The following is an 18111-nucleotide window of genomic DNA, read 5'->3' as shown; positions in this document are numbered from 1 at the left end:
ATTAGGTGAGCCAGGATGATCCAAAATTTATATTCCTTACGAGATTAAAGTACGGGAGGAGGATAAACTGGTACAGAATGCAGGAGAGAGAGAAAGAGAGAGAGAGAGAGAGAGAGAGAGAGAATGCTGGGGAGGGGAGAGGCGGGTGAATGATGTGTTGAAAGGAATAAGGTGCTGAGTTCGGAGTTGAGTGCTGGAGAAAGTGCCAAGTGACAAAGCCCTTGCCCTTGCCCTAGCCCTTGAAGTGACTCCTCAGGGCGAGGAGGTGAGGTGAGGTGGAGGCTGGGGACTGCGACCCCACATTCCAGGAGCTACCTACAGGGTCAAATATACAACAACAGGTGGACAAGTAAGATGAGAGACAGGCAGAGATCCAGGTAATTTGGTAGAAGGCAAAGGGACAAACAGGCATGAAGGCAGGGAGGGATAAGGAAGGCAGACAAAAGGCAGGCAGGGACGATGGTGCTCAGGCAGGTAGTATAGTGATCAGCAAACGACAAGCACACAGTAAGACGAAGAGACGGGGGGAAGCTGGGGCTTAGGAAGGGACAGAGACAGACATAGAGGGAGGGAACATGCAGGTAAGCAGGCAGGTACATGGCTGGGCAGGAGACAAGCAGGGAAGGCAGTGCAAAAATGAAGGTTGGTACCAGGAAAGACACAAAAAGAAGCAAGCAAGCAGAGAGACAGAAGACAGAAAAACAAACAAGTACGTAGGCAGAAGACAGATAAAAAAAAAAAAAAAAACAGCCAGACAGAGATAGGCATAGGCAGAAGACAGGCAGGCACGCAAGCATAAGGTGTGTGTGTGTGTGTGTGTGTGTGTGTGTGTGTGTGTGTGTGTTTGAAGCGAAGAGCAGGATTAGAGTGGCAGGTACAAGATCTTGAGGGGGCGGTAGAGAGGGAGGCAGAAGGAGAGGCTTAGAGGAGGGAGGAGGATGGGGACAAGGAGCAAGTGAAACAGCTGGCTGAGAGAGAGAGAGAGAGAGAGAGAGAGAGAGAGAGAGAGAGACAGAGAGAGAGAGAGATGCATAAACAGTAATTAAGTTAGTTCATATCTTCATCTGTGAAGGTGTGTGTGGTGAGGAATAAAATTGTTTACACAGGTGGGGGGGGATAAGGTGTGTGTTGTTGGGGCAGAGGATGCGTGGCCAAAGGTGGATCTGAGTGAATGTAGCCTTCGTTTTATTTTACCTATTTTATTCTGTTCATCTCTTCCACAGGATCTGAGGCTGGGAGTCATCTACTGGGGAAAGGTAGAGAATACAGGAGGTATATTGGTGGAGGGACGGGATAATTATAGGGATTTGTGGTAGTGGAGGTTTGGCGGAGTGGCCACAGTGGGAGGGGGCTAAGTGGAGGGGTAACAGTGGGAAGGAGGGAAGGGGATGGAGGGGGAAACCGAGGGAGAGGGAGGAGTGGAGGCAGCGCCTACTCTATGGCGCTGATTGGAGGAGGTGATCAAGGTAGAGACGAGATGGAGGGGGTAGCTGAGACAGAAGACAAGTATGTAAGGGGGGGCAGTGAAGGGAGGCAGATGGGAGAGGGAGGAGGGGTGCAGAGGGTGATGGATGGAGGGCAGGGTTGGCTTTGGTGCAACCGAGGAACTAGAGGAGGGGAGGTGGTGGAGGGGGGGCAGGTAGGAGGAGGAAGAAGTGGCCGGGTGGAGGCGACTCTTGAAGGGGAGGGTGATCGTTGCGTGTAGTAGGTCAATGCAGTGGTCGTGGCAGCTCACTGATTGAAACTTAATCTGATTCTGGTATGAGGATCGATGAGGCAGTGGAAGGAGGATGGGGCTAGGATTACCGCCAGATAATTTGAAGTCCTTCAGTCCAGTGCAATATTTTTATATAATTATTACTATTTACAGAATATTTATTCTGTAGATGAGAGACTTTGCTCACTGAATGGTTAGATATAGTCTTCGTTAACCCGTTCATTACGATCCATCCTTCATAATTAGAATGAAACTCACATAATGGTATCAAAATTTTGAAGAAAAGTAGGTCACTAAATTGAGGAAGATAATCAGCTTAGGAGAAAACTTTTATTGAAGGGATTAACCCATATGGAACTAAATAATATTATATGACGGTTTTATATTCATTTAAGCTGTATGGATTGTGTTTTTACTATCATGGGGGAAAAATTCCTACAATATTCTCCAACCTACCGCAGCTTACAAATACATACAGTACATGTACTGGTGATCCAGTGTGACAAGTGAAAGTGTTGGGTGGAAGAGAAACACAGGTTAGAGCTTGATGTTTTAAATTTTCTCTAACGTTTCGGGCTTCACTTATCCATCTTCAGAGATGCTGAACTAGAAGTCACAGAGCCGAGACATTTATTCTTCTGGAAATTACCTCCCTCTTCTCGTGAAAATTCCGTCGTCCTACCAGGTCCCTGATTGCGACATTAGTGCTATCCTTGTATACATACACAGGATGAATAAATTCAGACTTTTCTTAACGACTGAAGCTTCTTCCCACTTACGCAAATGATGGTGCTGATCTATGTGTAACACAAAGAAATTAGATACTTTATGACACCGTTCAGTGAATCTGCTTTTGCATTCTGCTATCCTTGTATCCATTCCTCGTCCTGTTTCTCCTATGTACGTTTTCGAGCATCCACTATACGGTATGCTGTACGAGTATACTGTGCTGTTCTCATTTTTACTTCCTTTCACTTTCTTTCAGACTGTTTTTCCTATTTTACGCCCTGAGGATGCCATGATGCTAAGGCCTGCTTTATGTAAACACTTGTTAAATACCGAAGCTTTGGCTGAGTTAGGAACATACATATCTTGTACTGTTATCGTTTGATCGAACATTAGCATTATCTTTTTTCATTTCAGTCATATCATTTGCCTTCCGTTTTAGTTTTAGCAACATGCCTACCGGATAGCATAACTTCCTAAAGGCTTCTGTTATGAATCTTATCCCATTCTCTATGAACTCATCACTGTAAATTCTGTATGCTCTTGGGAAAATCCTACAACAACTCCAGACTTGGTCCTTTGGTTGTGAGCAGAAAGGTAGTGGATAGTCATCTTTTTTGGTTGGTTTATGGTACAGTACATAGGGTATTTAGCTTCCCTGTTTGTTCTCTGTTTTATGTATCTAAGAATATGATTTTTTTCTTTCTCTTCTTCTACTGTGAACTGTATGTCATCATTCACCCGGATTCTTTTTGTCGTCAGTCATTGAGGGTCAGTTGAGCTGGGAGCATCACCAAGTTAACTAAGTAAATCGTGTTGGTGAGCCCCTGCTGTTTGTGATCCTAATGATAACAGGCATCGAAGATCGTTAGAATTTCCATATTTACTCGGTCACAACTAGCGTCAAATTTACATACGCAGGATTATGTAGTACAATCATACATTGCAATCAAACCAGTATAAGTGTGTCTTGTGAGCGTGTGACGAGCGAGCGAGCGAGTGAGCGTTTGTACAGACACCTATCATCATAATGTCATCTTGTGTAAACTTTCAACATTCTGGTGAGGTAGCTGAACAGTAGCAGAGGAATAATTGAACTAAAATATTTATACTTTCTCACTTTTTCTCTCTGGATTTCATATAGCTAGGTGTTGTAGCATTTATCACACGCACAATGTTAAGTTCTCTGCTCCTGACTTGCCCTGTCAACGAACTGTGTCGGTAAACACTTGGCTATTGATCGAATGATAAAAACCCAGATAAGGGGCGATTACCCTTGCTGATTTCATCCCCTAAACGCGGAAAAAACGTTCATTATGAGCGTAGTGTTCGATATTTAATTGTTGGAATTCATGCAAGAAAACATAGTGTTACAACAGGAAATTCTTTTAAATTCGCCTTCACAGTGGAGCATGTCAGTTGAAGCCCTCGATACTTTCCCATGGAAAACTGGGATTCCATGGGGTTTCTTTGTCTTATGGGTAAATATATAGCTAAAACCAAAATTTACTGAATCTATCTACTGCCTGCTGAAAAAAAACTCATCTCTATCTCACATAACGGAACAGATATTAGCCTCTGAAAGCCATCGCGGTCGGGCCTTGTCGTGTTGGGCCGCCAATTTCTCAGCTGAACCAAATCTTCACTTCGCTCGCTGCTCTCACTTGTTCGTAATAATTACCTAGAGGTGAATGCTTGAAGTCTGGTGAGATACTGATAAACTTGACTAATCTTGACTCTTCGTGTGAAGGGGATTAATTCTTTCTGGCTGATGTCAAGTGATGCTAGTGATCCGACTGGACTGTTCTGGTTCGTACTCAGACAGTTTCAGTGTCTGTCTAAGTGCACAATATGACCTGCACAGTCTGGCAATGTGCCTCATTCTAGCAGGATGAAATTCTTAAGTGTTAGTCTGACCAAGTGGCTAGATGACGTCTCCTCTTTCTTATGAGCAGCTCAGCTTCGGTGTGATGTCTGCTCGGACCTTAAGGATAACAAAAAACAAGAAATGCATCTGTAAGAGTTGAAGCAAATTGTTGTTGTGCATTACCATGTCTCTTGGTGCAAACAACTCACTCCAGCCGTGCACACCATGAAGCCCAGCATCCACACACAACAGCAGGCGTGCTAGTCAGCTTACGCGGGTGATGATGCTAGAGAGGGACACCTTCACGCGATGAAACTGATATCACCAAGCGGTTTCACTGGCCTGTTAAACAAAAGTCCCTCAGCTTCCTCCCTCTCCTTCGATGGGAAGATGGTGGACTGCAGAAGTGCAACTTTAGTCTGCATTCCACTGGGTTCATGTTTCAAATAAACCTGGGGTCGCAGCAATAACAATGTGGGTGGACGGAGAGCTAAAAATATGCAAGGGTAAAAATCCATAATCTAAAATTCTGACTCCAGCCATTACTGTCATCATCACCACCACTTAACCCTTTCACCTCGATTATTTTTTTGCTGCAACCAGGAGATTGTATTCAGCTAACTAGACACTTTTCGTTATGGAACATTCGTGGACATAACTTTCATTATCCCGTTGACTGCTGGAGATCCTAAGTTTATAATATCTTTGGGTGGAATTTTTGTTACAAAATGAAAGATACATCATGGTTTTGAAGGGAATAATGCTCCCAGTTCCCTTCTCATTTTCATACAACCGTTCACTCCTCAAACTGCGACACCGGTACTTCACCTTTCTCACCCCCTCACCTGCCTTCCACCCTCACCTGCTTCACGCCTCACCTACTTCAGCCCCTAACCTTTCTCAGCCCCTCACCTGCCTCATCCCTCACCTTTCTCAGCCTCTCAGCTGCCTCGCCCTTCGTTTGCCTCACTCCTCACATGCTCCCCCCCCCCTCACCTGCCTTTCACCCTCACCTGCCTCCGCTCTCTCCTGCCTCACCTCCTTCACCTGTCTCACCCCCTCACCCCTCGCCTACCTCACCCCTCAACCTGCCTTACTCCTCACCTGCCTGACTCCTCAACCAGACTCACCCCTCGACCTGTCTCAGTCTTCACCTGCCCCACTCCTCACCTGCCTCGCTCCTCACCTGCCTCACCCCTCATGTATCATATTGCACTAAACTCATACCATCATTTTTATCGTGATTTTTTGCAGTAATTCCTTGTTTTCTCCGGAAGTTACGACCTCATAAATGTTTGGAATGCATCGCGGCCTAAAAAAAAAAAAAAAAAAAAAAGTGTGCTGTAAGACTTTTATGGAATTTTTGACTTTTTAAGCGAAGTTAAAACGAAAAAAAAAAAAAAAAAATACCGGTAGTTGTATTTTGACACTGTGAAAGAATATGCGTGAAGATTTTTTAATGACTTTTATAAAACTTTAGTCCAATATGAACATCACTTTTATGCTTGACATTAGATATACAAAATATGCTTTAAGATAATGTTTGGTTCTGTTATTCAGTTTTATGAAGGTACAGACTGGCAAGAACTATTTTATACTAGTGTGACTCAAGTTCAGTTTGGGGTGAAATGAGAAAACTATTGACATATTTATCACTTTAATTCATTTTCTTTTTTTTTTTTTTAGGGAATCATCTGATAAAAATAGAATAGGGCATAAAATAATATCAAACAAGAATTGCTTTGCCTAACTCCGCTCTAACCCCAGCACCATCCTCGCCCTAATTCCTCTTTCTCTTTTATTTCATTCATTCCAACACCCGTACTCATCCCAGCATGCACTAATCATCCACACCTTATCAGCTGAGCATTGTTTCTTGGATAAGCTTTTTACACTTTACGCTAAGCTGCTCCATCACATTTCCCACGCAGAGCAGGGTCTTAAAAGCTCAACGCTAAAATCCACCTAATAGCAGTAACATGTCTGTCATTGAGCAGCTCCTCCTTCACTTTCACACTCCACGAAATATTCTTGCACATTCATTCGATGAGTTTATGACAAAATTCCACTGAGGTAAGAAGTTATACATAGGCACCGTGAAAATAGCGTTATAGATCATGTAATATTTCCTTTGTTGATTTTCTCCCCCATTACCGTTTTGTCTCTACAGGCTCACACAATATTCTTGATTGGTGAAACTGCGTGTGTATGTGTGTGTGTGTGTGTGTGTGTGTGTGTGTGAGAGAGAGAGAGAGAGAGAGAGAGAGAGAGAGAGAGAGAGACAGACAGACAGACAGACAGAGACAGAGATAAATGGGAGAAGCGAGTGCATTAAGTTCGTGTGTATGAGAGAGAGACAGACAGACAGAGAATATTCAACGTGGTGCTGGTGATAAAGGTATTGAGCGAGCACAGTGACGTGACTGATGATGGTGTAATTAATTCCTTATTGCTACTGTATTGTGGTCAGGACGTTGGCGGTAGTGTAGTGGTGGTGGACAGTGAAATATTGTGCCACTAAGGGTAACAGCAGTAGCAGTGTAATAATTGTAGTGGTAGTGGGGGATGGCAGTACTAGTGGGCTTGGTAGTGGCTGCTTACAGTGAATAAATGTAGCGATGAGAGTGGTGGAAGGACTTGTGTTAATTGTGGGTGTAGTTGTAGTTGTTGTAGTGGTAAGGTTTGCGTCTTAAAGTAGTGGCAGTAATGTAGTCGTGATCGTATTATTATTGTTATTATTATTATTATCATTATTATTATTAGTAGTAGTAGTAGTAGTAGGAGGAGGAGGAGGAGGAGGAGGGGGAGGAGCAGTAATAGTAGTAATATTTGTAGTAGTAGTAGTAGTATGTGATAACAGTAGTAATGATCATAAATATGGTAGCGATTTTAGTGATGTCTGAAAGGTTGGTAAGTGAATATGAGATGGGATTATTGATTACTGTTGGGGAACATGAAAGAGTGTAATTGTAAATGTGTACAAAGGGAAGGGTGATGCCCTGGAAAGTGGAAATTACAGAGGTATAAAGCTTTTAGATCAGATAATGAAGGTAATGGAGAGAATTCTGGAAGGTATGATTAGAGAAAGCGTGAATATTGTTGAGATTCAGTTTGGGTTTATGCCAGGCAGGGGGACCACTGATGCCATATTCATTGTTCGACAGCTTCAGGAAAAATATATTGGGAAGAAAAAGGATCTGTATTTTGTTTTTGTTGATTTGGAAAAGGCCTTTGACAGAGTCCCTAGAGAGGTGGTGAAGTGGGCAATGAGATAGCTTGGGTAGGAGGAGTGGCTGGTTAGGGTGGTTATGGCCATGTATGTGGGTGCTCGCACCCAGGTAAGAGTGAATGGAGATTTGAATGATGAGTTTTCTGTGAATGTTGGTATGCATCAGGGGTCAGGTTTGAGTCCCCTGTTGTTTATCATGGTACTTGAAGTCCTCTCACGTGACTTCAGAAACGGACTCCCGTGGGAGATGTATGCTGATGATTTGGTGTTGACTGAAGAGAATGAAAAGGAGGCGGAGGAAATGTTTAGGAAGTGGAGAGATGGTATGGGACACAAGGGCTTAAGGGTAAATGCAAATAAAACATAAGTGATGATATCCAGGGTTGGTGGCAGTACAGTCAAAGAAGAGGGAGAGTGGCCATGTGCAGTTTGCCACAAGGGCGTGGGAAGTAATTCGATCTTGTGCAGTGTTTGTGATAAATGGGTGCACAAGAGATGTTGTGGTATTAGACGTAGACTGAGAGATAATGCTGATTTTACATGTGCGGTGTGTCGGGGAGAGCAGGTGGAGATTGTCAGGCGTGAAAGGATTGAACTTACTGGTGAGTGTCCTGGGTGTGCTGCCACAGTCCCTTCACTACGACGACGTCTTTATCCATGGTAGCGCTTTTTTATAATTAAGAATTAATATATGGTACAGGTTCTAACAAAAGGGCTCCATTAACCCTGTCCGCCTAATATGGTGTCTCCAGCGTTGAGTAAAATCGTCCAGCGGTAGCAAACGTAAAACAGAAAATACATCTTCAGGCTGAATGGGCTGATCACTGCCTTCAATGTTTCAACCCATTACTGTTGCTGTGGCAGTAGTTGTTGTTTCTTAAAGTAGCGGCAGTAGCAGCTAAAATCTGTCGTGATGCTCATAAATGTGGTAACGATGGTAGGCCTAATGGTCTCTCTCTCTCTCTCTCTCTCTCTGACGTTACTGTTTTCCACCATATTATCCTCTTTAAAAGTTGCTTTATTCACTGTTTTTATATGGCATATTTCGATATCTGTTTCTGGCAGCTGTCTTAACTTAAGACAGCTGCCAGAAACAGATATCGAAATATGCCCTATAAAAACAGTGAATAAAGCAACTTTTAAAGAGGATGATATGTTGGAAAAACAGTAACGTCAGAGAGAGAGAGAGAGAATACGTTGCGTGCGTTGTGTGCGTGGGCCTGTGTGTGTGTAAGCCGTGAGTGTTCACCTTTTTCATAAATTTTTTTCAGTTATTTGCGTTCATCAGTGCAGTGTGTGTGACCCAGCTCACCCGGATACATTTGATTTATTTTTTCATCATGGATGAAAAAGGAGAAAACATACGAGTGAAACGTACTAATTTTGGGAGTGTGCAGCAGTTTTACATATATATATATATATATATATATATATATATATATATATATATATATATATATATATATATATATATATATATATATATATATATCCTATGATTTCATCATCCTTTGTGTAATTTTAACGCACAGTATGCTGCATGTTTGATCATGAGCGTGTTCTGCCTCAGTTCCCCCCTTCTACCGTTATAGTAGAGTAAGTCGTCATTTCTGGAGTTCAGAGCAGGATTTTCAGCTCTTTGTCCCCATGGCTTCATTTGCGCGTCCTTCTTACAAGTTGTATCAAGCTCTGCCGGCCCCTATATAATGAGCTCAGTCTCTGCATCATTGCCACTTAGATCTGCTCCTCATTTTGTTCACATCTCTGTCCTCCCCTGTACAGATATTATTATTGTGAGTGCTCAAGAATCTCCAAACATCTAGCAGCTGTGTGTAATTTGAGTATAAGTGTTATTGCATTTTTTCTTGTACTGTGTAGCATAAAGTTAATTCTTAGGCCTAGTGAGGTTTTTGATTAATGTTGGGTTTTATGTCAGTCATTTTTGATAATAGTTTGTATCTGTAATAATTTATCTTGCATTAACTGAGCATTACCTGGTGTATTTTCATTTTATCAGGGCTGACTTAGATAAATTTACTCTTGCTAATTTCGTGTTAACGGAGGCTATTGCAGTTAACCATATATTTAACCTGTTTTTTGCCATTACATTATCCTTATGAGTCCTGAATGTTTTGTTGTTAGTTTGAGCATTAAACTTTAACTTGTAATTTTACCTAACTCTTTTGTTTTGAACCTGGAACTTTACGGGACAGTAGTGACTTTTAGTATTCTCACTTAAGGTGTACATTATCTTTCTCTGTTCCGTAACATAAATTTGGCAACCTCTTATCAGGATATTCAGGATATTATCATAAGGATATTGCTCGATATTTTGTGACTGTTACTTATTCATGATGTCTACTATTACTACACTTGATGAAGCCAAAGATTTTTTGTCAAATGTGCAAACAGTGTGTGATGTAGAAAACAGAACAAAGAATGAACTTAAGCTTGTTGCTCAACAATTGGGAATTGCTGTTCGCTCTCATCATTCTAAAGATCAAATTGTTGACATGATTAATGAAAGCTTGTTTAATGTAACTCCTCGAAATGAGCAAACGCAGATTGAATTAGCTAAGTTACAGCTAGCCCTGCAGGAGTCTCGTGCTAAGGAGGCTGAATTTCAGGCCCGTTCTAAAGAGGCTGAGGCACAAGTTGAAATTGCTAGGATTCAAGCAGACCATGAGTATCGCATGAAACAAGGTGGAACTGGATCATCTAGCTCTGATGATTTTGATGTGGCTAAAAATGTTAAACTTGTCCCTCCTTTTAATGAATCTGATTTAACAAAGTATTTTCAGTTGTTTGAGAGGGTAGCTACAGGTTTTAATTGGCCCAAACAGAATTGGCCAGTACTCCTTCAAACTGTTCTCACCAGTAAAGCTCAAGTAACTTATGCATCTTTGCCTCAGGATCAATCTGATAATTATGATGTAGTTAAGAGCTTGATTCTTAAGGCCTATGAGCTTGTTCCTGAAGCCTATAGAGAAAAATTTAGGACAACTTACAAGCAAGATAAGCAATCCCATGTTGAGTATGCAAAAATCAAAGAAGATCTGTTAGAGCAGTGGTTAAATTCTAAGAATGTGGATTCTGATTTTGACAAATTTAAGCAGATGATTTTGCTGGAGGACTTCAAAAGGTGTATTAGTAAAGATGTAAGCCTATATTTTGATGAGAAAAGAATAGATAATTTGTCTGATGCTGCAGTTTTAGCTGATGAGTATGTTCTCACTCACAAGAGATATTCTAGAGAAAAAGGGAAAGCTGAGAGTAAGTACGTTGCCTCTACTCAGAGTACAGGTAACAGGAAAGAGAATAAGGATGATGTTTCTCAGGAAGTAAATACCAGCTTCACCTCTAGATTTCAGAAAAGTAAATGTACTTATTGTAGTAAGCTTGGTCATACTACGGAGAGATGTTTCAGGAGACAGCGTGATGTGAACAAAAAGGAGTCTTTAAATATTCAGTCAATTGGTCTAGTGTCCACTCTTGAGAGTTTCCAGAATTCTTTAACTGAGTTAACTGAACCTGCTTTGAGGGGTAACTTAAATTCTCATGATGGAGCTCCTCTTTTGAGCAGTAACGTGGGTGACACTCTCAAGAGTTCATGTGCTAATTTCCTGTCTGATGGTTTTGTCAGTCCTCTGGACAGTAATGACAGGAAATCAGTTCAAATATATCGTGATACAGGTGCTTGCCAATCCCTTATGCTGACCAGTGTTCTAGGCTCTAATGTTAATTCCTCTAATGAAACTGTAATCTTACAAGGTGTAGGGAATAATTACTTCTCTGTCCCTCTGTGCAGAGTGAATTTAGAGTCTGGTTTTGTTAATGGTTCCGTTATGGTTGGGTTGGTTGAGACACTCCCAATGTCAGGTGTAACTTTCTTACTTGGAAATGATATTGGTGGAAGTCAAGTGTGTCCAGCTCCTCAGTTGTCTAGTGAGCCAGTGGCTGCGACCCAGGATTGTGATGTCCCTGATGTGTTCCCTGCATGTGCTGTCACTAGGGCTAAGTCTAAAGTTACTGGTGATTTAGAGGATAATGATGATGATGATGTTATCCTAGCTGACACTTTTCTTGCTAATTTGGACCACTCACCAGATGAGGCAGTACCCCGTAGTGTTGATAATTTGTCTCGTCAAGAGTTGGTTGAGTTGCAGGTTGCTGACCCTGAGTTGAAAGGTCTAGCTAACTCTGCTTACAGTGAAGAAGAGTCAGCCGGTGCTTCTACTTGTTATTATGTAAAGTCAGGAGTACTTATGAGGAAGTGGAGACCCCCAACAGCATCAGCCGACTGTGAATGGGAGGTTGTACATCAAGTTGTCATCCCTCGTGTTTGTAGGCAGGATATCATTAGAGTGGCTCATGATTCCAGTTTGGCAGGACACCTTGGAGTGAGGAAGACTGTGGCACGCATTTTGAAACACTTCTACTGGCCAGGTATCTTCAGGGATGTTTCCTGGTATTGTAAGTCTTGTCACACCTGTCAAGTTGTGGGGAAGTGTAATCAGACCGAAAAGGTTGCACCTCTAGTTCCCATTCCTCCTTTTTGAGGCGCCTTTCACCCGTGTGTTGGTGGATATTGTGGGCCCTCTTCCTAAGACTTCTTCAGGATTTTCTTATGTGTTGACCATGATTGATATGGCTACTCGTTATCCTGAAGCCATTCCACTTAGAAATATCTCAGCAAAGAACGTGGTTAAGGAAATGCTAGGGTTCTTCACAAAGTTTGGTCTGCCCAAGGAGGTACAGTCAGACCGGGGAAGTAATTTCATGTCAAACGTTTTCAAGCAGTCTCTGAAAGAGTTGGGCATCACCCAGATCACGTCTCCAGCTTACCATCCCCAGACCCAAGGAGCGTTGGAGAGACATCATCAAACACTCAAATCGATGCTCAAGAAATACTGTTTGGAACATCAGAAAGACTGGGATAAAGGTCTTCCATTCGTTGTGTTTGCCGCAAGAGAATCTCCAAATGAATCACTGGGCTTCTCACCTTTTGAACTACTGTTTGGCCATGAAGTAAGAGGACCCCTTAAGTTACTCAAGGAATGCTGGCTGTCGGAGGAAGATGACGTCAACCTGCTGGAGTATGTGATGAAGTTCAAAGAACGGCTGTCCACTGCTTTACAGCTGGCGAGAGAGAATTTAGGAGCTGCTCAGGAGAAGATGAAGACTTGGTATGATAAGAAGTCCAGGTTACGCCACTTTCAGCCAGGAGATCAGGTTTTGATTCTGCTACCAGTTCATGGGCAACCTCTTCAAGCCAAGTTTAGTGGCCCTTATTTCGTGGAGAAGAAACTCAGTGATGTCAACTATGTCATCGCCACACCAGATCGTAGAAAGAGCAAGCAACTATGTCACATCAACATGCTAAAGTTATATCACAGGCAGGACGAAAATAATCCAGTCTGCACTGTAGCTGTTCCACCCGAGTCTGCAAGTGAAGCTCTCCCATGCAGTATGAGCCTGAGTGATAGTTTGGGGAAGAATCCTGATATCATGAATGATCTCCAGACTAAGCTTTCTCATCAACCTCCCGAGGAAAGGCAGGAGTTTTCGGCATTACTGCAGGAGTACCCGCAAGTGTTCCGTGCCACTCCAGGAAGAACTACTGTGTTGATGCATGATGTCGAGGTTGGAGACGCAAAGCCAATTAAACTGCCTCCTTACCGTGTGAACCCAGTGAAAGTTCCTCTCATCCAGAAGGAGCTTGGCTACCAATTGGACCACAAGATGATTGAGCCCTGTCAGAGCGAGTGGAGTTCTCCTGTCACTCTATTCCCTAAGCCAGGTGGGTCACAGAGGCTTTGCATCGACTACAGACGTGTTAATCAGATCACCAAAACAGACACTTACCCTCTCCCTCGCGTGGAAGATTGCATAGACAAGATCGGAAAGGCTAGGTACATAAGTAAGTTTGATTTGTTAAAGGGATACTGGCAAGTACCTATGACTGAACGTGCTAGGGAGATCTCATGTTTTGTAACATTAGGAAAGACCTTTGCATGGTCTGTAATGCCATATACAGATTGTTTTAGAGTAATAAAAAATTTCCTTAGTAAATTTCTTTTTTCTTTGTGGGGAGGTGTTACATAGCCTATGATTTCATCATCCTTTGTGTAATTTTAACGCACAGTATGCTGCATGTTTGATCATGAGTGTGTTCTGCCTCAGTTCCCCCCTTCTACCGTTATAGTAGAGTAAGTCGTCATTTCTGGAGTTCAGAGCAGGATTTTCAGCTCTTTGTCCCCATGGCTTCATTTGCGCGTCCTTCTTACAAGTTGTATCAAGCTCTGCCGGCCCCTATATAATGAGCTCAGTCTCTGCATCATTGCCACTTAGATCTGCTCCTCATTTTGTTCACATCTCTGTCCTCCCCTGTACAGATATTATTATTGTGAGTGCTCAAGAAATCTCCAAACATCTAGCAGCTGTGTGTAATTTGAGTATAAGTGTTGTTGCATTTTTTCTTGTACTGTGTAGCATAAAGTTAATTCTTAGGCCTAGTGAGGTTTTTGATTAATGTTGGGTTTTATGTCAGTCATTTTTGATAATAGTTTGTATCTGTAATAATTTATCTTGCATTAACTGAGCATTACCTGGTGTATTTTCATTTTATCAGGGCTGACTTAGATAAATTTACTCTTGCTAATTTCGTGTTAACGGAGGCTATTGCAGTTAACCATATATTTAACCTGTTTTTTGCCATTACATTATCCTTATGAGTCCTGAATGTTTTGTTGTTAGTTTGAGCATTAAACTTTAACTTGTAATTTTACCTAACTCTTTTGTTTTGAACCTGGAACTTTACGGGACAGTAATGACTTTTAGTATTCTCACTTAAGGTGTACATTATCTTTCTCTGTTCCGTAACAATATATATATATATATATATATATATATATATGTTCATCGTCATCAGCCATTTGAGTGTCCACTGCAGGACTGGCCTATCCCTACCGAAGTAGGGACGATACAGCCAATGTATCTCTACCAAGTGGCTTAGGCTGTCTGGTAGAGGTTGTATGTAGGGTGAGAAGTGCTTGTAAGTGTAATTGTTGTGTTGGAGTGGCTTTGGATGTGTGTGTAGTCTGTGAACCAAGTGTAATCGGCCCGCGCAAGCCGACTGGGTGCAAGCATACTTTATGGTATGCGACACTGGTGTATATATATATACAGTACCCTCGCGTCCAACACGGTAATATTGTCATCCACAGGTCCCGTATTGGACCAAAAACCTGTTGGACAAACAACAGAGCTTATGGGGAAAAATGAATTATGTCAGCAACCCTAGGAAAAGTCACCCTAAATACCTACCATTTACCTTTACATATATTGGTACTACTGTAATTATAATAAATGGTGCTGTGCTATGAATGATAACTAACCTTTTAGGATAGTGTTGGTGGGCTTGCTGGGAATGGAAGGTGGTATCCGAGGCTGTAGGTAGTCCTACTGGGTCCCCGGAGGATGGCTGCTGGCGTCACTAGCGGGTAATGGCTGCTGCTCCTCCTCAACCTCCCTCATAAATCCTGCGAAATCACACTCAGAATCACTATCCACATCCATGGAAGGTCCTGCTTCTGCCTGTCCTAGCACTCTGTAAGCCTTCACTGCTGCCAGGATCTTGTCTTGGTTTTTTATTATGGTCCTCACGCTGGCTTCATTCACGTCGTAGGCCTTGGCAATGTCCACTTTCCTCTCCCTTTTCGTCTTCCTCTCGATGATTTCTAGCTTGGTGGCCTCAGGGAGGTGCCGCTGCTTCTTGGGGTTCTCAGAAGGCTTCCTAGGCATCATGAGCAGGATAAAATGCAGTAGCAATGGCAGAAAATGCAGCGAGAAAAAAGCATCTTCCAATGCGAATTATGCGACTGAGTGGTGCTGTGGTGGGAGAAATTTAAACAAAACATCACGTGAGAGCAGAAGCGTTTTTCATTGGGCGACATCACGATCACGTCACGATAGCGGGCGGGGGAGGCTACTTGATCGGAAGTTTTGATTGGCTGTCAGCGTCACGGGAACGTCCAGTATGACCTTGTTGGACCAGGGGTGATCGTGCTAGAGGCGAACTCTGCGGATTTCGCCCACTTCTCAGAGCTTCGTCCGTGTTATGCTAATGCACCCATGTTACAGTAATTAAACCGAATTAAATCTTACTAATTATTGCTCTCCGTGCTGGACGCGAATCGTGCTGGACAAACGCGTGTTGGACGCGAGGGTACTGTATATATATATATATATATATATATATATATATATATATATATATATATATAGTCTTAATTAATATGCACTTACATATATATACATGTATACATACATATTTATACACAGACATATATACATATACAGTTTATATTTGTGTACATAATATATATATTGTAGCAGCATGGCTCAGTGGGTTAGAGCGCTCCGCTCTGACCGAAGGGTCGGAGGATCGAATCCACCCAAGGGTCATTGGTAGACATCAGGAAGGGCATCCGGTCATATAATGCTACACGCTCCAATCCAAAAGTCCTCTACCCAGGGGCAACGCCTTAGTCCTTAGGGGATACCAGGCTTAATATATATATATATATATATATATATATATATATATATATATATATATATATATATATATATATATATAATTGTACTTATTTGGGGAAAGTGCAGCAGTTTTATAGATATACGTGTGTGTGTGTGTGTGTGTATATATATATATATATATATATATATATTTGTACATATAGATCGATAGCTAAATAGATACCAACAGCTTGAAGTCTATTCTAAGATGCAAATTTTTTTGTGTTACCAAGAATAAAGCAGAGAAATGCTATATTATGCTGAGGAACTTAACTCTCGGATAGTACTACGTTTTTGTTGTTGCCTGGTTGTCTAGTAGGTTTAGAGCTCCAACTGGATGTGGCCAAATAAGAGTTAAAATGCGAGGAAAGGTTGGAGTTCATTGCTCACGTAATGCCACTCAGGGTGAGCAGCTGGCCACTCCTGCCGTAACTGTTTGTACCAGGTAGCCCAACAGCCTGCCTCTGTGGTGCTTGTGAAAGTACAGTACTGCGGGATGAAGAGCTGAAATTTTTTCTTTCCCAAGTAGGGGGAACTTAATTTCTTTTATTCTGTGTAGAGTTGAGTGGTGGGTTTATAAACAGCTTGTTAGTCCTTCATTATGTGGGTGTACAATGGAGGCTAATGAAGTTTTTTGTGTGTAGTCAGACTTATAGCTCAAAGAATTAGCTCTAAGCAATATTAATAGTTTTACACACACACACACACACACACACACACACACACACACACACACATTACTGGGAAACTTAAATAGGCGACACTCATACAGACATTCAGAGAGAAAGAGAGAGAGAGAGAGAGAGAGAGAGAGAGAGAGAGAGAGAGAGAGAGAGAGTTTCATAACACCAAGGTATGACGTACAGCAGCCAAATTGAAGCATTAACCTGCCCGGATCTCTCATGTCCAAACCTTCACTTTTTTAGAAGAAGGAACAAGTGTTTTACGACTGCATACTGCAATTATTAAATCAAGTACACGTAAGCAAAGCAGGCCTGAGTCTGAAAGAAAGCGTTACTTAATCTTACTTAAACAAACCAAACCTGACTGAAAATCCTTGATAGTCACACCATCTTGGAGGAGTGTGCGGCATGGTGGACTAAGGAAGATGCAAAATCCTCACGCCACTCAGTATTTAGTAAATTCTGTAATAAACATTTGCGACGGAAAAGCCTAAGACAACCCCCTCCCCTTCCATATCATCACCACACATTCGCTTTGATGTGCTTAGACATAAGAAAAAAAAAAACTTACCTGATTATGGACGAAACTTGACGTTATCTCCCTTTCTCTCCTTTCCTCTTTTCCTTTCTATTCCCCCCTGCCTTTACTCTCCATGTTTACGCAACTCTTCATTTCCCAGTCTGCTCATTGTGTTCCTTATTGGGCCTTTCCTCCTCTCTTAATTCCCATCTTTCCCTTTTTTCTTTCGTATCCTGCTCCCCCCCCCCCCCGCCTTGTATCTTTTTACCGTGTCTCTTTAGTTGTTATCCATCATTGTCTCTTCTATCTTCCTTCTTTGTTTTTGGTTCCGTCAGCCACTCTTCCTTGTTTTGTTACTTCCCCCAACGAAGTTAAACGGAGTTTATGTATACATCCATGTATGTTTGTTTGTAAACAGAATAACTAAAAAAGTTGTTACCGGAATATAATGACATCTGGTGCGTAAGTGGACAGTGGGTCACGGAAGAGTTCAGTAGGTTCTGAGGTGGATCAGTATCCAGAAGCAAGAATAAATCTTTAATGTTATTGACGTTGGCGGAGGTATGTGCTCTTTGACACCGTGTAACAAGGCAGACGAAGACAGCACAATTAAATGACTACATGAGTCTGGAAAAGTATCCGTCTGGAAGAAAAGTGGATTTGCAGCAGTGAATAGTAAATTTTATTTGTGTTGACGGAGGTATGCGCTCTCTAACAGCTTCCTTATATATTTCTTGTCACCCTAACCACAATTTTCTTCTTTCATAACCTTCATCCCTTTCCTCCCTT

This window comes from Coenobita brevimanus, chromosome 80 (assembly GCF_032717465.1).
Source record: "Coenobita brevimanus isolate Jiangsu-jjx chromosome 80, ASM3271746v2, whole genome shotgun sequence".
NCBI classification, from domain to species: domain Eukaryota; kingdom Metazoa; phylum Arthropoda; class Malacostraca; order Decapoda; family Coenobitidae; genus Coenobita; species Coenobita brevimanus.
Note: the sequence above shows the minus strand (reverse complement) of the source record.